Source organism: Giraffa tippelskirchi, chromosome 11 (genome assembly GCF_054371585.1).
Source record: "Giraffa tippelskirchi isolate mGirTip1 chromosome 11, T2T-mGirTip1v1.2.pri, whole genome shotgun sequence".
Lineage (NCBI taxonomy): Eukaryota > Metazoa > Chordata > Mammalia > Artiodactyla > Giraffidae > Giraffa > Giraffa tippelskirchi.
Genome location: NC_137285.1, coordinates 139,990,651 through 140,015,479, shown reverse-complemented (window position 1 = coordinate 140,015,479; position 24,829 = coordinate 139,990,651). Strand labels below are relative to the sequence as shown.

At 37.4% G+C, this 24,829-nt stretch overlaps 1 long non-coding RNA gene across 1 annotated transcript in view; it reads left to right on the top strand.

Annotated features, from left to right (window-relative positions):
* The first annotated feature begins 2,583 nt into the window (after window positions 1-2,583).
* LOC145525184 (uncharacterized) overlaps window positions 2,584-24,829 on the top strand; it is a 227,806-nt gene continuing 205,560 nt past the window's right edge. The window contains exon 1 of the long non-coding RNA XR_014068083.1: window positions 2,584-2,708. This is a non-coding gene — a long non-coding RNA (uncharacterized LOC145525184). The remainder of the gene's footprint in view (window positions 2,709-24,829) is intronic.

The following is a 24,829-nucleotide window of genomic DNA, read 5'->3' as shown; positions in this document are numbered from 1 at the left end:
ATCAGCAATGGAAAAAAGATGAGTTAAGCAAAACCAAGACAAACCAGGCATAAGTCTTCAGTTGTGCTTTCCAAATGGAATTACATGGAATGCCTGTGTATTTTATATTTGATATTCAACTTCCAGTCCCCTAGAGTCAAACTAAGATAACTGGTCTTGAACTCCAAGTGAACAAAACAGGCATTAACCATCAATCACATTATTAGTATAATTTTTCTGCCATGACCCAAACACTCAAGTATACAAAGTTTCTCTTAACAGTCAGGATATCCAAGAGCTCAGCAGTTATCTCCCAGGAGTTAGTCAGTGTCTAGTCCTAAAGACTTTTAGAATCTGTAGAATTTGGAGCAATTCAGATCTATTAGTTAACTCTTTACCGAACTATCCTTTTGAAAGTTGCCATGAAGAAAAAGGGAATCTGGACCCTGGGAAAAAGGTGCTTAGAGCAAAGACCTCAGGAGGCACATGAGAAAAGAAAGCTAGACTGGCTTACTGTGTTTGAATCCCCACGGGGTCCAGTTTTGTTCTGTTGGGAAAAATCTTGAACATTTACACTCAAATTAAAAAAGCTTTGCAATAGATCAGTCATGTTATGAAGTTCCTCACCCATCTCACATCTGTTCCTGAATTCATATTTTAGTATTTTTCTTTGTTTTCAAAAGTAAGACATCTAATTCTAGTATCTGAATCTAGCAAGGAAAAAAATTTTTTAAAGGACATATTTCTAATTCTAGTGGGATCCCAGTGTCCACTTTGTCAGAAAAGAGTTAGGTAGCATAGAGCTTCTATTCCAGTTACGAGTTAGTAAGAATCTCCTGCTCTTGAAAGCAAGGGGAAAAAATACAATATGAGAAACTTTGATGAAGCTGTCATGCTCTAAAAGTCACAGACTACTCTGGAGACAAAGGTATGATGAGATGAGAACAAGTCTTCATTGGTAAAGAAAGAACTCATTCTCCTAGACAAGTAGAAAAGGGGAATAAAAGTTGTTAAAATGATTCAGTAACCAAAGCTACTCTCACAATAGTTCTTCTTGTCAATTTAATCAAATTGAGTTTGCCGCCAAAATGAGGTCAATTATTACTGCCTAATTGTCACTGAAAGTGAAAGTGAAGTCGCTCAGTCGTGTCCGACTCTTTGTGATCCTATGGATGGTAGTCTACTAGGCTCCGCCGTCCATGGGATTTTCCAGGCAAGAATACTGGAGTGGGCTGCCATTTCCTTCTCCAGGGGATCTTCCCAACCCAGGGATCGAACCCCGGTCTCCTGCATTGTATACAGACGCTTTACCATCTGAGCCACCAGGGAAGCCCATTGTCACTGAAAGTGAACAGTAACTCTTACATAGAGTTTTCTGATGTTGACCACATTTCCAGAAACATCCTTGATGTTAAGTGTGTTCACTTAAGGAGACAACAGTAATCCTGAGTTTTCTTCAGGGAATCAGTTCCAAGAGAAAGAAGACTGTTACTTGAAACTAACTAATTTGTAATTGAAAAGAAGAGTTGGTTTAAACTATTGTTGATGCAGTTAGTTAGCTTTTGGTGCTCAGTCATGTCCACCTCTCTGCAGCTCCTCTGTTCATGGAATTTTCTGGGCAAGAACATAGGAGCAAGTTGTCATTTCCTACTCCAGGGATCTTTCTAACTCAGGGATCTTACCCATGTCTACTGCATCTCCTACAGAGGCAGGCAGATTCTTTACCACTAGTGCCACCTGGGAATACTCATTTAAAAGTTCATTGAATCCACATAACAATAAATGCTTATTCAGATGTTACAATCACACAAATATCACATGCTTGCTCACACATTACTGGTCAATATTTTGCAAGCATGAATGGTGTAACTGTTGAATCTTTACTAGTGGAATCAGCTTCCTCTTGCAGGGAAATGCTATTCTTTTCTTTCTGTGCATTATTGACAGAAAATGGCTTCTTGTCTTCAGGAGAGTAATCTCCTTTGTTATTTTAAGATTCCAACATTTGTTTCTTAAGACAATTGTTTTTTCTGCAGATATTTAATAAGAACTGAATTTATTTATTTAATTTGTTTATTTTAATTGAAGGCTAATTGCTTCAGCCATGAATATACATGTGTTCCCCATCCTAAACTCCCTTTCCACCTCCCTCCCCATCCCATCCCTCAGGGTCATCACAGTGCACCAGCCCTGAGCACCCTGTCTCATGCATTGAACCTGTACTGGTGATCTATTTCACATATGATAATATACATAATAATATACATGTTTCAATACTATTCTCTCAAATCATCCCACCTTCACCTTCTCCCACAGAGTCCAACAGTCTGTTCTTTACATCTGTGTCTCTTTTGCTGTCTCGCATATAGGGTCATCTAGGTCATACCTGAATGGACTAGTGGTTTTCCCTACTTTCTTCAATTTAAGTCTGAATTTGGCAATAAGCAGTACATTTTCACATTTAAAGTCTTCTGATTTAAAAGACTAATTAGTAATGTCACTTTTTTAGAAATTAGCATATCTGTGATTTTATTAATATCAACTGGTTTGAATAGCAATGTACTGCCTTCCCACCATGTAAGGCATATCTCTTAAGTATTGTTCTGACATTTCAGGTTCATCTCTGACAGGCAGGCAGACATAATCTGTCAGGTTTTTACATGGCTGAAAATCTAGAATTGGACTCCTTGAATGCTTGAATTGGCCAAAGCTGCTGGTTAATTTTGAAGGTAAACCTTAGCTGCTTATAATTATTTGTACTCATTTGAGTAGATGAGATAATTTTTTTTTGTCATGTGTGATCAAGTCAAGTAGATGTGTTCATGGGAATGATTGATTTCAGAAGTCCCAAGGCACTTGGATGAATTCATTCTATAATTTGACTTTATGGACTTCAGGGAGATAAACTTGCCTTTGGAAAATACTTTCCTAAGGCAAGTGTATATATTAATCAGAGTCCACAAAAATGGTGGAAACAAGAAAAATAAAGTTTTAAATCTAAATGTCAGTTAGTGCAATGATTAACCAAATCCAAGTAAGATTTTGTTTGCATACACAAAATCTGGATCAGTTCTGCAAGAGTGGGCCTCCTTTCAAGAGAAATGTTCTTTTTCTGTCATCATTAAAATTAAAATATATTATTCACAAGCATAAGGATTAGTCTCCTCTATCAGGAGAAGCTGAGGTTTCTTTGGCGATTTTTAGGAATGTTTATATAATATGTACCCCAAACCTATTGATTAGTTATTGGTGGTATGATGAAGTCAGCTAACTAGTAATGCTTTATGAGAATTACCACTTCTCTTTGTGAAGAGTTAAGTATCATAACAAAAACAGAATATTAGCAGACAAGCTAGTTCAGCCATTGGGAAGTCTGATGGCAGGGCATTTGCAATGTGAAGATGTGTAGATCCTGTTGTGAGATAAATGCTATAAAATCTACAAGAATATGGAAGGAATTGGGACTATGAAGTTGTCACCCCAGAGAAATCCATGGTCCATAGGTACTGCACATGTAGAGAGATTATAATTTAAAGACGTTGTGTCATTCTGTGTTTCTAGAGAAAGAGAAGCAAAACCAGCTTCCTCAGCCCTGCATTTTATGGCCAGCTGCTTAGACACAACTGTTTATCTGATGCTAGCACTCTGTAATAAATGAAATTTCTTTAGATTAATGAACCTAGAGAACTATTTCATCTTATTTTCTGAGCATCGAGTAGTATTTGATCCAAAAGGCTCTAACAACTTTTGAGCTCTTGCAGCCAACTATTAGTTTTCATTCTAGTGATGGTGACTTGTAGGGAAAGCATGTAAGAACTAAATTTGGTTTCTACTTCAAGTTGGATGGTTAGGCGTATGAGTTTAGATATGACCTCTCCACTTGTAAATCCCATTGGGTAATAGTAAAAATGTAAACACAGGAACAAAACTTTAAAGATATAAATTGGATGTTGGGAGATCAGAATATTGGAAATTTTGGTGACCCCTGAAAACAGCAAACAGATGAAATATATCAAAGATTAAACAAAAATTTCTGTCAGCCAGCATCTACAGAATATTCATACCAAATGGCCTTTGACTACCCTATTTTCACTTCTGTAATTGCAATAGCAGCATTCACCATCAGTTTAAAATTAGCAATATACTCTAAAAATTGAATGATCTATCTTGATCAGGCAACAATTTTTAGTAAAGATTTAAGCTTCTGAGAATAAAATCACTCACATTTTTGTCTCCTTTCTTCCTACTTGCATCTGAAAATTAATACTGACAATTATATAATACTCTTTAAATAAAAGATGTGCAGATCAGTAGAGAAAACACAGAAAGAAAATCCAGTGGAGTGCTGTATTGCTTGGTGGATTAAAATAGCACAACTTTATTATTATTATATAATTCTGGGTCCCTGGGTCAGGATCCCTGGATCCCTGGGTCGGGAAGATCCCCTGGAGAAGGAAGTGGCAACCCACTCCAGTATTCTTGCCCAGAGAATCCCATGAACAGAGGCGCCTGGCAGGTTGCAGTCCATGGGATCGCAAGAGTCAGACATGACTTAGCAACAAAACCACACCACAACTATAAAGGTCAGAAATCCAAAGTGAATCTTGATGATCTAAAATCAAGATGGTAACAGATTGCATTGCTTCTGGAGGCTCTAGAGGAGAATTTGATTCTTTATTTTATTGTTGTTGTTTTTCTGGCTTTAGAGGTCACCTGCATTCCAAGGCTTATGAGTGCCTTCCATTTTTAAAGTCATCAGTGGTCAATGGAGTTTTTCTCACACTGCAACACTCTGATACACGTTTCAGCCTCCCTTTTCTACTTGTAAGGACCCTTGTAATTACATTTGACCCACCAGATAATCCAGGATTAAGTCTGTTAGAAGCTCAGTTGATTAGCAATCTTAATTCTATTTGTTATTTTAGTTTCCCTTTGCTATGTGAAATCACTTATTCAAGATTCCATGGATTAGTACATGAACATTTTTCAGAAAAGAATATTCTACCTACATCAAAATCCAAATGTTTAAATCAACCGAGTATTTTATCCATAAATATGAATTAACAATCATGATTCTTTCGGAAAAAAGAGAAAAAATATCAAGATTAAAATAAACAAATGAAACTATTGGTGCCAAAGGAAACAGTAATAATTCAGACAGCACAACTTAAAATATGGTATCATTAATGCATATAATTTGCATTCTCAGGAAGTATTTGAGAAGATATTACAATCTTAAAACAGCAGAAGACTGAGAAGAAAAAGAAGTGATCACAAATTGAAAAGATGTCATTACTTATTAAAAATCTGACAAACAATGATAAAAGGAAAATTGGAAAAACAGGTTAAGAAATTTCCCAAAACATAAAGTGAACTGACACAACTAAGGAAAATAAGATACACAGACTTAGATAACTAGTAAGTTAATTCAGGAGGAATAATCCGTCTAATTAGAACTTATAGGAGAAGAAATACAGAAATAAGAAATACAGAATAATAAAAGAAATTTCCTTTGGTTTCACTCTATTCTTCTTCTTGCCTTTAATCTTTCATTTTTCTTTGCTCTATAGCATTAATTGTCATCTGTGATTTTATGTAATAATCTGCTTATTTTCTCTATGACTCATTTATGGTGTAAGCACCAAGAACAGGGAATTCACTTATTTTGCAGCCTACTGTAAGCTCTCACATAGAATGATGTTTATCATACAATTGATGCTCAATAAATACCTGTTAAATGAAGGAATTTTTCAATTTTGCATAATAGTGTGTATCTGCTGAAAAAAGGCAATCTCTGTCTCCTTTTTGCTTCTCAGTTCTCCCACCTTCATCCCGGAGCATCTACAGTCCTATTATGAAGTTGACATTTGGCTTTGCCTTTAAGTCTTGAGATTCCATGCTGCTATTCTTAATATTTAATAGACTCCATATTTTAAATTAAAGATATCGGCATGATTGTTCTGAGGGTCAAAATAAAAGTTATCTGGACACATGATTTCCATGGGTGCCCAGTCCTCAACTATGTCTTGGAAGGGGAAATCAAGGAAATAGTGTTCCCAGTGAATTTGGGGCCCTGATGTCTCATTGCAGAAAGAATTCAGTGAGAGACAAAGTGATAGGTAAAAAGTAGATTTATTTTAAGAGAAACACACTCCACAGACAGAATGTGAGAGAGCCCTCAGATATGGAATGGTTAGATTAATGGGCTGGTAATTTCATAGGCTAATGAGTAAGAGGGTTATTCCAAGTATTGCAGGGAAGGGGTGGAGATTTCTAGGAATTGGGCCACCACCCACTTTTTGGTCTTTGATGGTCAGCCTCAGAGGTATCATAGCACGGGTAGGTGTGCCACTTGACTCATTCTAATATATTGCAATTAGTGTATAATGGGGCTCAAGCCCACTGAAAGATGAATCTTGCACCATCTTGGGCCTAGCTGGTTCTAACCATTTTTTGTCGCGTCCTGTGGCCATGTCATTCTTTTAAAAGTTGTGCCCTACCTCTTTCCTCCTGTTTCAATATCTAAATCCTTAGCCCCAGATTCAGAGGTTTAATAAATTTCCAAGATTAAACATGTGTTAATATTTGACAACACTATGTAATTAAAAAACAAACAAACAAACAAACACCCTCTACCTTTCTAAGTTCTTGACTGAGAAACCCCTGTAATAAAAAAGACAGATTAACAAGAGAAAAACAAACAAAAGTTTAATAACATGTGGGATACCCAGGAAAATTTGGTATGACCCCCAAAAAATGGCCCAAGCCATCCGCTTAAAGGTAATCACCAGCTAAAAGCAAAAGAAGATCCTGGATGATAGCCAATTATGGAAGGCTTTCAGGAAAATCTTAGTAAAAAGGATAAGGTTGTTGTGCAGATTTAGGCTTTTGCTTTCTCCATTAATAAGAGTTTCTAGAGTTTTAGTCATCCTCCTCTTCCTGATACCAGCGAGATAGAATTTCCTTGCAAATGGAAATTTCCATCATCAATGTAATTTTCTCTTACAAAAGGGTAACTTATACTTGATTTTCAAAGCTTCTCCTGTGTCTGCTGTTTGTTATAAATAATTAGATCAAGATAAACCTTATGTCAAAGAGGCATATTTAGGATGGCAGAATCTATCCCACTTCAACACTTATAGTGCAATAATGGGAAAGGATTATAAAACCTCCAATGCCATTAAAATATTTTCTGGAATTATTAGAGTCTTGCTTACTATCTTTTAGTCCTATAAGCCAAAGCATCACTAAATGAGTATAATTGGAATGTATATGACCTCAAAAGCCTGAACATTAACAAATATATTATCTACATTTTTCTAATGAAAAATTTGGGTTTGTAGAGGCATGGGAAATAATATAATACAGTTTTTTATTCTTTCCCTCAATGTTAGCTAAGCCTAAATTGTAATAAAAATTGCACTTTCCTTCTACTTTTGACTATTCATTAGCAAGATTGTTTAGTTAGGCTAGAAAAGATAAAATATATATTATCACTGTTGATCATGTATTTATTTATTTTTTTTTCTTATTTGTATTTTTTTAAGCAGTATAAATGTAGAATTTGAGAAGACACTATTCAGGCATGTTATAATACTGATCTGTATAGAAATTATGGGATAGTTCTACTAATGGGAATCAAATGCATTGCTTGTTTCAGGAACTTTTCAAAAATCCATTTATTTGAACACCACACAAATCAATTTACTCTTATTACAGTAAATACCCCTTCCCAGAAGAATAACTAGTATTAAAATCCATTTATTCTTCAGGACTCACTTACAAATCCTGCCTTATTCTGTCCACTAATCCTTAACTCTTATTCACTAATCTTCTCAAGTCTGATCTAACCTCTACCTAAAATCAGACCCTAAGACCTATATTGCATGCTCCCTCTCCCCTCTTAGTCCAAGACAATACTAAGATTGCCAGTAGGCTCACAGCTTTGCTTTATCAACATTTTGTTTTTGTGGTTGTTCCATAAAGTCAGCATTTGACAATTCAAAACACGTGGCATTATTATCTTGATTACAAATGATAGTGAGGAGTTGGCCAATAAGTATACTATAGAAGAAAATTTTATTATCACTTAGAATTTCTATTTTATTTTTATAAAATTAGCTATTTCAGATTTACCTAGATATAGATTTATCACGCTTACACATAAAAGAAAATAGCAAAGGTAACTGAGGTAAATAGATTAATGTATTCTTAAATCCCTTTACATTGGTACATCGAATTTTTACATATGGAAAAATATAAATAATGTGCCTCAGATTTGAAGAAAAGTCTCCCGGGTCTCCCAGTTGCCAATCTCTCTCTTAGTGATAAGACATTGATTATAAAAGCCCCCTAAAGCAAACTGCTTTGCTTCAATCAAAAGGACTCAGTCACGTGGACAGAGCTTTGTGTCTGGGAAAGGGAGGTCTTGTCTGAAGAATTCCTGATGAAGGGCTCATGTTCTCTAAAGTCTGTCAAGGAAGAATTGACTTGTTGGGTTCTCAGAATTGGGAGGCTGATCTACCCCATCACCCTGCCCTTATTCTGTTAACCCCTGAGAGCTAAAATAAGTGTGCTGTCCTCTAACCTCACAGTTCCTTTAACAAGAACTAAGGGAGGGCAGGAAGAAGCAATAGTGAACAAGTGTGCTTGAATGATTTTTTTTTCATGTAAATCATTATCTTGTAATAAGAAGAAGCTTTGCAGGAACATTCAGAAGATAAGACAAAGTACCTTTGGCAGGATCCTTAGAAAAATGGAATCATCAAGTGATTTTTCATCTTTCTCTCTCACCTCCCTTCCAGAGAAAGGATTTAAAATACTATTTTCCTTTCCTCCCATTAAGTATCTAAAGAGCTTTTGGAGGTATAGTATTTCATTACTTGAATAAACTTCTGGTCTTGGGATTGTACCACAGCCAGCTTTACATATTTAAAAAGGCCCTCCATTGAGAAACCAGTAAAGACCTGTTCAATAATTCTGACAGGTGTTCCCTGGGAAGATCATTGCATTACAAGTCAGAAATGAAGACTTCAGTTGCCTTTGAAAGAGTGTAAACATGACCCAGAAATAGGCTGAATATCTTTCACACCATTTGTATATTTTTTGAAATGTGTATTTAATACATTTTTGAGCATTTTCATTTTACAGTGATTGTGCTTTGGCATTTTGATGGAACATATCTGAATCACTAGGCAGAGACTTGAATTTGAAAGTTTAATGTTAAGCCTATGTCCATCTCTAGTCTCCATTATTCCTCTTACAAGAAGGATAAACCAGAACATAACAGAAGAGATGGGAGATAAAACAATCCATTGCATACTCAGCAGAAAGATGATAAGCATTTTCTGGCCCGGCCTTGAAAGCACACCAGATTCCCTTTTATATATATCATCTATATCCATATCAATATCTATATCTAATATATATATATCTATGTGTGCATGCAAAATCGCTTCAGACATGTCCAACTCTGTGCGACCCTATAGACCATAACCCACCAGGCTCCTCTGAACATGGGATTCTCCAGGCAAAAGTACTGGAGTGGGTTGCCATGCCCTTCTCCAGGGGATCTACTAATCCAGGGATCAAACTCATGTCTCTTAAATCACCTGCATTGGCAGGCAAGTTCTTTACCACTAGCACCTCCTGGGAAGCCATATATGTGTGTGTGTGTGTGTGTGTGTGTGTGTATAGTTCCAGCAGAACATATAAAAATCAGAAAAATAGGAAGCGTTATTAAAGGACATTTTTTTTCCCTACTGTAAGAAATTCCCTTAAAACTGGATGTGCAGTTTTCCTTCCATTTGACAGAGAAGCCAAGATCTTCATATTCAATGTGTAATTACTTCGGGAGCACAAATGCAAACATAATCATGAGGAGAGAGACATCTTTCTGATACAGGAAGATTACTGACCACAAAACCATAAGATATGATCCAGTACCTCTTCTTGGAAGTCCATAGAAAATGTGTGCTCAAGATCATAGTAAATATAACCTCATTAGGATGGAGTGCGAAAGAGAGTAATTGTTGAGTGGAGACTGAAGCAGCAAGCAGGATAGTGTAACAAAAGGAAAGAGAATAACAAAGGGAAGAAAAAAAATACTGTTAAGAAAAACAAGCAAAATTAAAGTGTGTAATGATTTGCAATCAAGGGAGAAAATTCCTAGTAAACTACAACTCAGTTCAGTTCAGTTCAGTCGCTCAGTCGTGTCCAACTCTCTGCGACCCCATGAATTGCAGCATGCCAGGCCTCTCTGTCCATCACCAACTCCCGGAGTCTACCCAAACCCATGTTCATCGAGTCGGTGATGCCATCCAACCATCTCATCCTCTGTCGTCCCCTTCTCCCGCCCCCAATCCTACCCAGCATTAGGGTCTTTTCCAATGAGTCAACCCTTCGCATGAGGTGGCCAAAGTATTGGAGCTTCAGCTTCAACATCAGACCTTCCAATGAACACCCAGGATTGATCTCTTTTAGGATGGATTGATTGGATCTCCTTGCAGTCCAAGAAACTCTCAAGAGTCTTCTCCAACACCACAGTTCAAAAGCATCAATTCTGCGGTGCTCAGCTTTCTTCACCGTCCAACTCTCACATCCATACATGACCACTGGAAAAACCATAGTCTTGACTAGACGGACTTTTGTTGGCAAAGTAATGTCTCTGCTTTTAAACATGCTATCTAGGTTGGCCATAACCTTCCTTCCAAGGAGTAAGCGTCTTTTAATTTCATGGCTGCAGTCACCATCAGCAGTGATTCTGGAGCCCAAAAAAGTAAAGTCTGACACTGTTTCCACTGTTTCCCCATCTATTTCCCATGGAGTGATGGGACCAGATGCCATGATCTTAGTTTTCTGAATGTTGAGCTTTAAGCCAACTTTTTCACTCTCCTCCTTCACCTTCATCAAGAGGCTCTTTAGTTCTTCTTCACTTTCTGCCATAAGGGTGGTGTCATCCGCATATCTGAGGTTATTGATATTTCTCCCGGCAATCTTGATTCCAGCTTGTGTTTCTTCCAGCCCAGCGTTTCTCATGATGTACTCTGCATATAAGTTAAATAAGCAGGGTGACAATATACAGCCTTGACGTACTCCTTTTCCTATTTGGAACCAGTCTGTTGTTCCATGTCCAGTTCTGACTGTTGCTTCCTGACCCGCATACAGGTTTCTCAAGAGACAGGTCAGATGGTCTGGTATTCCCATCTCTTTCAGAATTTTCCACAGTTTATTGTGATCTACACAGTCAAAGGCTTCGGCATAGTCAATAAAGCAGAAATAGATGTTTTTCTGGAACTCTCTTGCTTTTTCGACTGGAATAGAGTAAATGCAGAGTATGGTGATATAGCCTATAACCACTGTAAAAAATGACCAAAAAGGTTAGCAGTCAGTTCAGTTCAGTTCAGTAACTCAGTCGTGTCCAACTCTCTGTGACCCCGTGGACCACAGCACACCAGGCCACCCTGTCCATCACCAACTCCCGGAGTTTACCCAAACTCATGTCCATTGATTCAGTGATGGCATCCAACCATCTCATGCTCTGTTGTCCCCTTCTCTTCCTGCGTTCAATCTTTCCCAGCAAAAGGGTCTTTTCAAGTGAGTCAGCTCTTCGCATCATGTGGACAAAGCATTGGAGTTTCAGCTTCAACATCAGTCCTTCCAATGAAGACAAAGGACTGATCTCCTTTAGGAGGGACTGGTTGGATCTCCTTGCAGTCCAAGGCACTCTCAAGAGTCTACTCCAACACCACAGTTCAAAAACATCAATTCTTCGGTGCTCATTTTTCTTTATACTCCAAATCTCACATCCATACATGACTACTGGAAACACCATAGCCTTGACTAGATAGACCTTTGTTGGCAAAGTAATGTCTCTGCTTTTTAATATCCTGTCTAGGTTGGTAATAACTTTCCTTCCAAGTAATAAGCGTCTTTTCATTTCATGGCAGAAGTCACCATCTGCAGTGATTTGGAGCCCCCCAAAATAAAGTCAGCTACTGTTTCCCCATCTATTTGCCATGAAGTGATAGGACCAGATGCCATGATCATTGTTTTCTCAATGTTGAGCTTTAAGCCAACTTTTTTACTCTCTTCTTTCACTTTTATCAAGAGATTTTTAAGTTCATCACTTTCTGCCATAAGGGTGGTATCATCTGCATATCTGAGGTTATTGATATTTTTCCCGGCAAACTTGATTCCAGCTTGTGCTTCCTCCAGCCCAGCATTTCTCATGATGTATTCTGCATATAGGTTAAATAAGCAGGGTGACAATATACAGCCTTGACATACTCCTTTTCCTATTTGGAACCAGTCTGCTATTCCATGTCCAGTTCTAACTGTTGCTTCCTGACCTGCATACAGATTTCTCAAGAGGCAAGTCAGGCGGTCTGGTATTCCCATCTCTTTCAGAATTTTCCACAGTTTACTGTGATCCACACAGTCAAAGTCTTTAGCATAGTCAATAAAGCAGAAGTAGATATTTTTCTGCAACTCTCTTGCTTTTTTGATGATCCAGCAGATGTTGGCAATTTCATCTCTGGTTCCTGTGCCTTTTCTAATACCAGCTTGAACAGCTGGAAGTTCCCGGTTCACGTATTGCTAAGCCTGACTCGGAGAATTTTGATCATGACTTTACTAGCGTGTGAGATGAGTGCAATTGTGCGGTAGTTTGAGCATTCTTTGGCATTGCTTTTCTTTGGGATTGGAATGAAAACTGACCTTTTCCAGTCCTGTGGCCACTGCTGAGTTTTCCAAATGTGCTGGCATATTGAGTGCAGCACTTTCACAGCATCATCTTTTAGGATTTGAAATAGCTCAACTGGAATTCCATCACCTCCACTAGCTTTGTTCATAGTGATGCTTCCTAAGGCCCACTTGACTTCACGTTCCAGGAAGTCTGGCCCTAGGTGAGTGATCACACCATCATGATTATCTGGGTCATGAAGATCTTTTTTTGTACAGTTCTTCTGTGTGTTCTTGCCACCTCTTCTAAATATCTTCTGCTTCTGTTAGGTCCATACCATTTCTGTCCTTTATTGAGCCCATCTTTGCATGAAATATTCCCTTGGTATCTCTGATTTTCTTGAAGACATCTCTAGTCTTTCCCATTCTATTGTTTTCCTCTATTTCTTTGATCACTGAGGAAAGCTTTTTTATCTCTCCTTGCTATTCTTTGGAACTCTGCATTCAGATGGGTATATCTTTCTTTTTTTCCTTTGCTTTTCATTTCTCTTCATTTCATGGCTATTTGTAAGTCCTCCTCAGTCAGCTATTTTGCTTTTTTGCATTTCTTTTTCTTGAGGATGGTCTTGATCCCTGTCTCCTGTACAATGTCATGAACCTCTGTCCATAGTTCATCAGGCACTCTACCTATCAGATCTAGTCCCTTAAATCTATTTGTCACTTCCACTGTATAATAATAAGGGATTTGATTTATGTCATACCTGGGAAGTCAGAAGTGTCCAAAGTCTCTTCCTGAACTATTAACAAAGACAACTATTGTTTTTTATTTTATTTTTTCTCTGCAAGTTCTCTAAGGTAGGAGCATGTTAGACTGTTGGTCAGCTTAACAGTAGCTGTTGGATACTATGTAAATGAGCAATGGAAAACAAGACAGGAGTCAGTAACCATTATTTGCGATCTATTAGTCAGGCCTAAACTAGACCTAGTGGTAAAGAACCGGCCTGTCAATGCAGGACATGCAGACATGCAGGTTCTGTCCCTTGTTCAGGAAGATCCCTGGAGGAGGACATGGCAACCCACTCCAGTATTCTTGCCTGGAGTATCCGCATGGACAGAGGAGCCTGGGGAGATACATTCCATAGGATTGCAAAGAGTCAGACATGACTGAAGTGACTTAGCATGCATCCACACAAGCTAGACCTACTCCAAGAATGCAGTTATAGGTGCAGATTTATTGCTTCCAATTCAACTTGAGATGGTATACATTCAGTTCTTGTGTCACACTGAGAAGTATAGTGACTTTGTCAATGATATTTTGGTGATTAATGGTAATAAAATATATTGATGAGAAAACTAAGTCTCCTTTACCAGCAGTCTGCTATTTATACTGGGCATTTTGTTTTCTTCTTCAAGACTTTACTCCAGAATTCACAGTTTGTTTTCATGTTTACCACCTGGCAAAAATTCTCCTTTAATCCTATCTCTAAACCCTTTCCAGCCATTCCCCCGTTGTTTATTTCTACACATACCTACACACACACCTTCTCAATATTATTTTCTGTGTATAGCTTCTTCAACTGACAATGTCTTAATCACACTTTCAGTTCAGTTCAGTCGCTCAGTCGTGTCTGACCCTTTGCGAATCCATGAATTGCAGTACACCAGGCCTCCCTGTCCATCATCAACTCCCGGAGACCACCCAAACCCATGTCCATCGAGTTGGTGATGCCATCCAACCATCTCATCCTCTGTCATCCCCTTCTCCTCCTGCCCCCAATCCTACCCAGCATTAGGGTCTTTTCCAATGAGTCAACTCTTCGCATGAGGTGGCCAAAGTATTGGAGTTTCAGCTTCAACATCAGTCCTTCCAATGAACACCCAGGATTGATCTCTTTTAGGATAGATTGATTGGATCTCCTTGCAGTCCAAGGGACTCTCAGTCTTCTCCAACACCACAGTTCAAAAGCATCAATTCTGCGGTGCTCAGCTTTCTTCATCGTCCAACTTTCACATCCATACATGACCACTGGAAAAACCATAGCCTTGACTAGACGGACTTTTGTTGGCAAAGTAATGTCTCTGCTTTTAAATATGCTATCTAGGTTGGCCATAACCTTCCTTCCAAGGAGTAAGTGTCTTTTAATTTCAAAGCTGCAATCACCATCAGCAGTGATTTTGGAGCCCCCAAAAATAAAGTCTGACACTGTTTCCACTGTTTCCCATCTATTTCCCATGACATGATGGGACCAGATGCCATGATCTTAGTTTTCTGAATGTTGAGCTTTAAGCCAACTTTTTCACTCTCCTCTTTCACTCTCATCAAGAGGCTCTTTAGTTCTTCTTCACTTTCTGCCATAAGGGTGGTGTCATCCGCATGTCTGAGGTTATTGATATTTCTCCAAGCAATCTTGATTCCAGCTTGTGTTTCTTCCAGCCCTGTGTTTCTCATGATGTACTCTGCATATAAGTTAAATAAGCAGGGTGAGAATATACAGCCTTGACGGACTCCTTTTCCTATTTGGAACCAGTCTGTTGTTCCATGTCCAGTTCTAACTATTGCTTCCTGACCTGCATACAGGTTTCTCAAGAGACAGGTCAGATGGTCTGGTATTCCCATCTCTTTCAGAATTTTCCACAGTTTATTGTGATCCACACAGTCAAAGGCTTTGGCATAGTCACTAAAGCAGAAATAGATGTTTTTCTGGAACTCTCTTGCTTTTTTGATGATCCAGCGGATGTTGGCAATTTGATCTCTGGTTCCTCTGCCTTTTCTAAAACCAGCTTGAACATCTGGAAGTTCACGGTTCACATATTGCTGAAGCCTGGCTTGGAGAATTTTGATCATTACTTTACTAGCATGTGAGATGAGTGCAATTGTACAGTAGTTTGAGCATTCTTTGGCATTACCTTTCTTTGGGATTGGAACGAAAACTGACCTTTTCCAGTCCTGTGGCCACTGCTGAGTTTTCCAAATTTGCTGGCATATTGAGTACAGCACTTTCACAGCATCACCTTTGAGGATTTGAAATAGCTCACCTGGAATTCCATCACATCCACTAGCTTTGTTCATAGTGATGCTTTCTAAGGCCCACTTTCTTCACATTCCAGGATGTCTGGCTCTAGGTGAGTGATCACACCATTGTGATTATCTGGGTTGTGAAGATATTTTTTGTATAGTTCTTCTGTGTCTTCTTGCCACCTATTCTTAATATCTTCTGCTTCTGTTAGGTCCATACCATTTCTGTCCTTTATTGAGCCTATCTTTGCATGAAATGTTCCTTTGGTATCTCTAATTTTCTTGAAGAGATCTCTAGTTTTTCCCAATCTGTTATTTTCCTCTATTTCTTTCCTTTGATCGCTGAGGAAGGCTTTCTTATCTCTCCTTGCTATTCTTTGGAACTCTGCATTCAGATGGGAATATCTTTCCTTTTCTCCTTTGCTTTTCACTTCTCTTCTCTTCCCAGCTATCTGTAAGGCCTCCTCAGACAGCCATTTTGCTTTTTTGCATTTCTTTTCCATGGGGATTGTCTTGATCCTGTCTCCCGTACAATGTCATGAACCTCTGTCCATAGTTCATCAGGCACTCTGTCTATCAGATCTAGTCCCTTAAATCTATTTGTCACTTCTACTGTATACTCATAAGGGATTTGATTTAGGTCATACCTGAATGGTCTAGTGGTTTTCCCTACTTTCTTCAATTTAAGTCTGAATTTGGCAATAAGCAGTTCATGATCTGAGCCACAGCCTGCTCCCGGTCTTGTTTTTGCTGACTGTATGAGCTTCTCCATCTTTGGCTGCAAAGAATATAATCACTCTTTCGCCCACTCCCATTTGATGCACAACCTTACTATTCAACTGATATCACCTCATTTATGCAACAGCTACTTTACCAACAAACCAATAATCAATTTAATAGATTTTTCTTTTACTCAACTTTTCAGGAATATTTTAAATAGTTGCCTGCCCCCCCTTAGGAACATACTCTTATATCGAACTTCCTATGTACCAAACATGTTCTAACAGCTCTGAATATATTAGTTAATTTAATACAAAACACATTGAGGATAATGAGATTGTAATCACCTTTTACTGAAAAAGAAATTGAGTATCACAAAGAGAATGGGTATCTTTCTCATGACCATCAATTTGATTGGTGGAGGTTGGATTAGAGCCCAGTAATTTGGGTACTAGTCTGTCCTTTTAATTTCTACATTGCATTTTCTTTTCATTTATCTTATACTAACTTTCTAGATACACTTTCTTCTTCTCGATTTTGATGTGAGACAACTTTATGATTATTTTTTTACCAGATATTCCTTCTCTATTTCTTTGTCCCTCTCCCTTTCTGTGGTTCTTGTCTAAATTTTGGAATGTTCTGGAGCTCAGTTTGATTCACTCCTCTCTATATAGTCCCCTCAGTCAATCTCATCTTGTTGTATGTTTAGAATATTAGCAGTTTACTGTGTGTGTTCAGTAGTGTCCTCCATCCCCTGGATTTTTCATCAAGAATTCTGGAGTAGGTGGCCATTTCCTCCTCCAGGGGATCTTCCAGACCCAGAGATCCAACCTGTGTCTCCTGCATTGGCAGGTGGATTCTTTATCAAGATCTTCCAGGGTGTCATGAGCATCTTCTCTCTGAAGTATAGCGTCACAAATATAATCTATATCTTCAAAACCACAAATCCCCATTAAAAGGAAATACATAAAATAAAGCATGTTCCTTCCATAAGTTTCCCCACCTTTGTAAATGACACCATCACCCATTGAGATTGTTACATTAAAAAAAATTAGAGCCCCTTTATTTCCTTTTTCTCATCTTTAACGGACAACCCATATATCCATGATGGTTTTACTTCCAAAATATCCATTTACATTTCTCTGTCTCTAGTGCTAGTCCGCCATAGGTTAGTACTAGACTCCTAACCAGGCTCCTTGCTTCTGTGCTTCTTGACAATGCATTCTCCTCATGGAAGCCAGCGATTTTTAAAAAGAAAATAAAAATGTCACTCACCACTGTCACATGAAGTCCTCAATGGCTCCCTTTAAACTTAGAATAAATGCCAAACTCTATACAAGACTCATATATGCTCTAACTTCCGCCTACATCTCCCATCTATTCTCTTCTGCTACTCACTTCATTTCAGCTATATTTACTTCTCTGTTGATTTTCAATATGTCAAATGTGCCCCACATTCAGAGACTTAGAACTTTCTATTTTCCTCCCTGGATAGCATTTACTCCTGATTTAAGTCCCAGCTCAAATGGCACCTCCTCAGAGATGCCTTCTGTGACAGTCTTTATCAGCTAAATTTGTTTATTTTCTTCTTAGCATTGCTATAGTTTGTAATTGCATGATTTACTTTATGCTTAGTTATTTATTCTCTATCTCCTAAACATAAGAATGAAAACTCCACAGGGGCAGACAATGTCTATCTTTTTCATAACTTTATCTCCCATACCTAGAATAACACCTCCATTAAATAATTCCTTTTTAATGAATAAAGGGATAGAAATGATTTTTATGAATTTAATCTAATTAACTTTCATAATAGGCCTTTGAGACAGAAACCAAGGTTCTGAGAGATTATTTATTTGTTTATGAATTTATCTCAACAAGGCACAGACCTCATGATGGTTAAAGCTATGATTACATATCTAACCTTGATGATTTTTCTTAAATAATTATATTTCCAGCAGAGATACATATTTTTAATCTGTTTAAGTAGAGAATTTGGCAGCTTGCTAGGGGGAAGCTGTGATACTGTAGAGTATGTGCAACCTATGTGTTTTTAAGTTTTCTGATTTTGTGTGATACCTCTCTTCCTAAATATCCAAAAAAAAAAAAAAAAAAAGCAAAAGCTCAAATTCACCATTCTAAGTGACTGCAGGAATAAAAATAATAATAGCAATAATAATATTAATAAGTCAACACATACATACATGACCTATGAGTCAGCCGTTATTCTAAGAACTGCTGCTGCTGCTGCTAAGTCGCTTCAGTCCTGTCCGACTCTGTGCGACCCCACAGACGGCAGCCCACCAGGCTCTGCCATCCCTGGGATTCTCCAGGCAAGAATACTGGAGTGGGTTGCCATTTCCTTCTCCAGTGCATGAAAGGGAAAAGTGAAAGTGAAGTCGCTCAGTCATGTCCGACTCTTAGCGACCCCATGGACTGTCGCCTACCAGGCTCCTCCGTCCATGGGATTTTCCAGGCAAGAGTACTGGAGTTGGGTGCCATTGCCTTCTCCAATTCTAAGAACTATGTGTGCTTAAATACTCATGCAACTTAAATCTAGTCCCTCTCAAAATTTTCAAACCCTTTGTGAAAAGTGTCAATGTATCTTATTCGCCATTGTCCATTTTATCCTGAATAGCTTTTCTAGTTCTTTTCTCTAATTCTCTCTCTCTTCCCCAACATCTTGCTACATATTCCTTCAGTTATTTCCATATACTTTGCTCTGAAGCAGCAATATATCTTCCATGCTCATTTATTCAAAATATGTTACAAAAGGTTATGTGGCTATGACAAATTTCACAAAGCATCTAGAATACTTGGAAGAATAGAAAAGAAAAAAAATAAAAAGGGAAGAACATTTAAACTGATTATCATTGCTTCAAACTCAATGAGCTAAAATGCCTATTTAAGAGTTCATGTTTGTTCTCTCTCTTTCCTGTGTGCCGCTGAGCACATCTCTATTCAATTTGGGGGTTTAATTTGCAGGTAATACTTGAAACTGGAATTTAAAACCAATGATTATATAAGCATTACGTTGTTGTTCAGTTACTCAGTTGTGTCTGACTCTTTGTGACTCCACGGACTGCAACACACCAGGCTTCTCTTTCCTTCACTATCTCCTGGATTTTGCTCAAACTCATGTCCATTGAGTTGATGATGACATCCAACCATCCCACCCTCTGTTGCCCTCTTCTCCTTCTGCCTCAATCTTTCCCAGCATCAGGGTCTTTTCCAGTGAGTCAGCCCTTCGCATCAGGTGGCCAAAGTATTGCAGCTTCAGCTTCAGCATCATTCTTTCCAATGAATATTCAGAGTTGGTTTCTTTTAGGATTGACTAGGTTGATCTCCTTGCTCTCCAAGGGACTCTAAAGAGTCTAATCCAGCACCACAATTTAAAAACATCAATTCTTAGGCACTCAGCCTTCTTTATGGTCCATCTCTCATATCTATATATGACTACTGGAAAAGCCATAGCTTTGACTATATGTACCTTTGTCAGCAAAGTGATGTCTCTGTTTTTTAATATGATGTCTAGGTTTGTCATACCTTTTCTTCCAAGGACCAAGCATCTTTTAATTTTATGGCTGCAGTCACCATCTGCAGTGATTTTGGAGCCCAAGAAAATAAAGTTTGTCACTGTCTCCATTTTTTCCCTGTCTGTTTGTCATAAAGTGATAAGCATTATGATTGTTTATTTCTTGGAGTATAGATGCAGGTTGTGGACTTTGCCTAGTCTGTTCAGTAAGAAATTTCAATCTGTGGAGGAATGTGTTCCTTCAGATTTAGAAGAAAAAAATCAGTTGTACAGATGGGCACATGTTGATGGTTGGTGCATAGCCAACACATAGTTAATCCCATGATCTTAGCTAGGTCTTTGGAAGGAGACTGAGAAGTGTTTGCACTTGTTTGGGTACATGACATATCATTCACATGGGTTGTACTACATTGAAGAAGTTTAGTCATGTAAGGACAAGCGTGAGCAACTTGAATCAAATGTTTTGATTAAACATTTTAGAATGGTTTGCAAACTCTTGCCCCTTATTTGTCATTCAAGGGAGTTTCTTGATTCAGTTTACAAACTAGAGGTTATTGCTGATTCACTCCTCCAGAAGAAGTTGTCATCTTAATACAAATATTCATCTTTGAACTATTTTGCTTCACAGCTTACATCATTCTATGCTGCTTCTTGAACCTACAAATAAATACCATCCTGGGAAAAGCAACACATTTTAGAGCAATTCAGTTCAGTTCAGTTCAGTTCAGTCGCTCAGTCGTGTCCAACTCTTTGCGACCCCATGAATTGCAGCACGCCAGGCTTCTCTGTCCAATTAATGGGCACTAATACTTTGTACTGACACGGAAAACTTTGTGAAACTTATGAAGACCTGGCATTTTATTCTTCATTGACCTATTTAATGGTGATCAAGTGAGTTACATGTTAAAGGCAAGTCAGCTTTAGAGAAATTCAGGTTATTTGTGTCAATATGAGGAATTCGACACTACTGAAGTGACTTAGCACAGAGAAGCACAGATGAACTTTAATCTGAACCTGTGGGCTTTCCTGGTGGCTCAGGTGGTAAGGAACCTGCCTGCAATGCAGGAGACTCAGGTTCAGTCCTTGGGTCAAGAAGACCCCCCTGGAGAAGGAAATGGCAACTCATTCCAGTATTCTTGCCTGTAGAATCCCATGGACAGAAGAGTCTGGCGCATCATAGTCCATGTGGTTACAAACAGTTGGACATGACTAAGTGACTATCACACTATAAAAGAAATATTATTTAAAATTTGTCACTGACTAACAAATTATAATGTATTTTATAATCTTTAACTTGGGGTGAAAACCAACTTTTGACACATTAAATATAAATTGTTAAGAGATTCATAAATGTTTAGAATTCTTAAATTCTTCACAAAAAGTCCCAGTGAACTACTCTTGACCACAAGGTCAGGGACTAGACTGATATATGATCTGAGTCATCCTCTGCACAGATTGGTTCCAATAAATATTTATGGATTTATGTTTGAGAAAATGTGTCATTTTTTATGGCATTAAAACTTCAGATAAAGGTAGACTTCAGACATAAACAAAACCTCTATGTAATTTTTTGGAAGTTTATGGAATTAAAGTAAGATATTTACTGGTAATGGGCTTTGCTAGTGGCTCAGATGGTAAAGAATCTGCCTGCAATGAGGGAGACCCAGGTTCAGTCCCTGGGCTGGGAAGATACCTTGGAGATGGGAATGGCTACCCACTCCAATATTCTTGCCTAGAGAATCCCATAGTCAGAGGAGCCTGGTGGGCTCCAGTCCATAGGATCGCAAAGAGTTGAACTCAATGAGTGACTCACATTCACTGATAATAGCACTATATGAGTAGTTCCTGAAAAAATCAAACTAGTTACTATGTTGGTTGAAAAATATATAACCTTTTAATGAAAACTTAATTTATTAATTCATTTGATTTGTTTTATTCAGTTATTTATAAACTTTGCTCTTAGTATTTTTTTTTCCCAATAATTCAGCAGTACCTACTGTTTGTCTCAGTGTATAGGTTAAGTGTTTAGCTTAGATTTAATTCACTTCTAAATCTTCTATATTTAGGGCAGAGTTTCCTTTGCAGTCATATAGCCTAGACTTCCAAAAGAAGTTGGAATCATAAATATTGTCATTTTAAAAGATTAATTCTGATTTATTCTCACAGATCTTTGAGCCTCTGATATATACTTTTTTTCATTCATTTATTCATTCAAAAATCTTAGAAAGTGTGTACTAGATTAAGCCTTGCTGTTTCTTTTTGTGAAAGATCAAAGACTTGAAAATCCCTACCTTAAAGGAATTTACTTAAATCAAAAAATATGGTGTGGATGAACAACGTAGCTGAATTTGAATGAGTTCAAAATTCTTTAATGAAGCATGAGTTTGTGATATGATCAAATTAATACTAAGTGGAAAGGAAATGGAATACATTTATGATGCTAACATTTGTATGTACCTAAAATATTAGAACTATTGAAGTTTGCCAGTTAAGTATTTCAAATTAAGTTGACCTCAGCTAGAAAGAACGAAAAAAAAAGACTCTAAATAAAAGCCATTTTGCATATAATTTCATACCATTAAAATTGTATACTTTGCAAGTTTTTCTATTTATGTATCTATTTAAACAAACAAAAACTTTCTGTTTTCTAAGGTAAAAGTGTTCAAGTCAAACTATTTCCTTCAGGAATTTTGGTTTATGTCTTTTAAAGATATAAGCAAAATTCAAGGATACAAAAAATGTGTCCAGATTTTCTTTCATCAGGTAATAAAAATAGTATTCCACTTTGTATCTGTTAAATGCTCTAAGTTAAAAAGAACTATGTAGTTTAGTATGTACGTTATCAATTAGCTGGTCTCTACATGGTTAAAATTTACTTATTCATTACCAAAATTTGACTTAATTTTGTAATAAACCTTCTTTCAGCTTTATACATATTAATGACCTTAAGATCACCCGTTGTGGTTCTCAGCCTAATAAATGAAAATCAGTAATTAATAAAACTTGACATATTAATCAATTCCATTTGTATTCTTTCTGAAAATATCAGAATAAAAAGTTATGGCTTCACTATTCTTGTAAGAAGATATATTCTCTGTTAAGCAGTCATTGAATTAGAAAGTATGTTTACACAGAATCTAGGTATCTCAGGAATGAAATTTTGGTACAGAGGAAAGAGAACTAGCCTTGGTATTAGAACAAATCTGACTGCATAGTTTTGTTCTGCCATTAACCAGCCGTGCATGTCAGGAACAATTATACCTCTCTCAGAGCCTTAGCTTCATCCATGGAAGTAGGTTCCAAGTTAAGAAATTAACTTTTTTTAAGCAATCAAGAGACCAAGAAGTTACAGTATAAATAGGAGGAAGGCAAAAGGGAGATGCTGCAGTCCATGGGATCACAAAGAGTCAGACACGGCTGAGCGACTGAACTGAACTGAAAAGGAGATGGGGGAGTCTCGTGTAGCAAGAATCATAACAAAGTCAGGGATAAGCTAGTCTGCACACTGGCACACAACTGCAGTGATTGATCATCAATTCTCCCCATGTTCTTGCACAAAATTTCCTAGAGATTTCATACAGTTTGCCTACATACGGTATGAGAGGAAAGAATCTCAGCTTTCCACCAAGATTGCAGAAAATGGGAATTTCCCAAAAGGGAGATGAGAGAGCTCCCAGGAAGAATGCAGCTTGGGATTGAGTGTCATCATCTATAAAATCAGGTTTGTAATACTTAGCTAAGAGCATTACCAATAATGGCGAAAGAAAACACACCGAGTCCAGAATATGATGTATAATATGCTTGAGTCTGTATCGATTAATGGACAAATGGGGAGAATTTTAAATTTGATAGCAAATAGTCACTTTATGCAAGGAATATATGGGAAAAAATGATGAGTAGCACATGATAGTTTGGTCTCTCTGGTATATAGGCTCTACTTTAAATCAAAGAATGATGCAGATCCAGGGAGATTTGATTATCACCAAATAATATGCTAAATCTGAAGTTCTTCTGTCAAACTATTTATTCATGAGGCTTTTTTCTCCCAAAGCTGACTCAAGTGCCTCCCTTCATCAAATGGAAAGGGAATGTCAAAAGCATATAAGGTCACCATTACAAAAAGAGATTCTATTGGCATACACAAAGTCTTTTTGCTTGACAATGGTAAAATATATAATCTGTGACAGAGAAAGGAAATCTGCTTGTTTGTCTCAGAGCTTATATTTATAGGGTCACAGCTTGATTCTGAAGTCATTCCTTGAGCTCATTTGAAATCTCAAGTAGGAATAAATGTCATCCAGTGCTGAAAAGTTGTAAAGTTAATTTAATTCAGTGTTTGTTTATAAATATGGCAGGCAGGAAACTTGCAAACTTTCCCTAAAGAATTCTTAAAGAAGTAGTCATTTCAACAATAATATATTAGCATTTTTAAAAATTGCTATAATGGGGGGTAGTATATAGTAAGATGTTCAGAGACTTTTTTCTTTTTTATCAATTATCTAACTGAAAAACATCAGGTTAAATCTCAAAAAAGTTGATTGGAAATCCTTATTTTATCCTAATATGAAAATAAAATGTTGAAAAATATGCCCTTTTTAAAGATTACTCATTTATCTGCTTATTTTGTCACTCATTATTTCTGTATGTCCCCAAATCTTTTATTAGTAATTTTCTAATTCATTTTCTAGATTATAGCATAATGAAAATCCATGAAAACTGTTGAAAAATGTCTTGATTTTAGGACATATCAAGAGTCAGTTGTATTGCTAAGAGTGGAGCTAACATTTAGTTTAGAATTCTTGTTAGTATTCCTTCTCTCTCTTGTACTTTTGCTCTTGTAGCATCAATAGAATTAGAACCAAATGATAGTGATTTGGGAATTCAGTAGAGATTGTGTA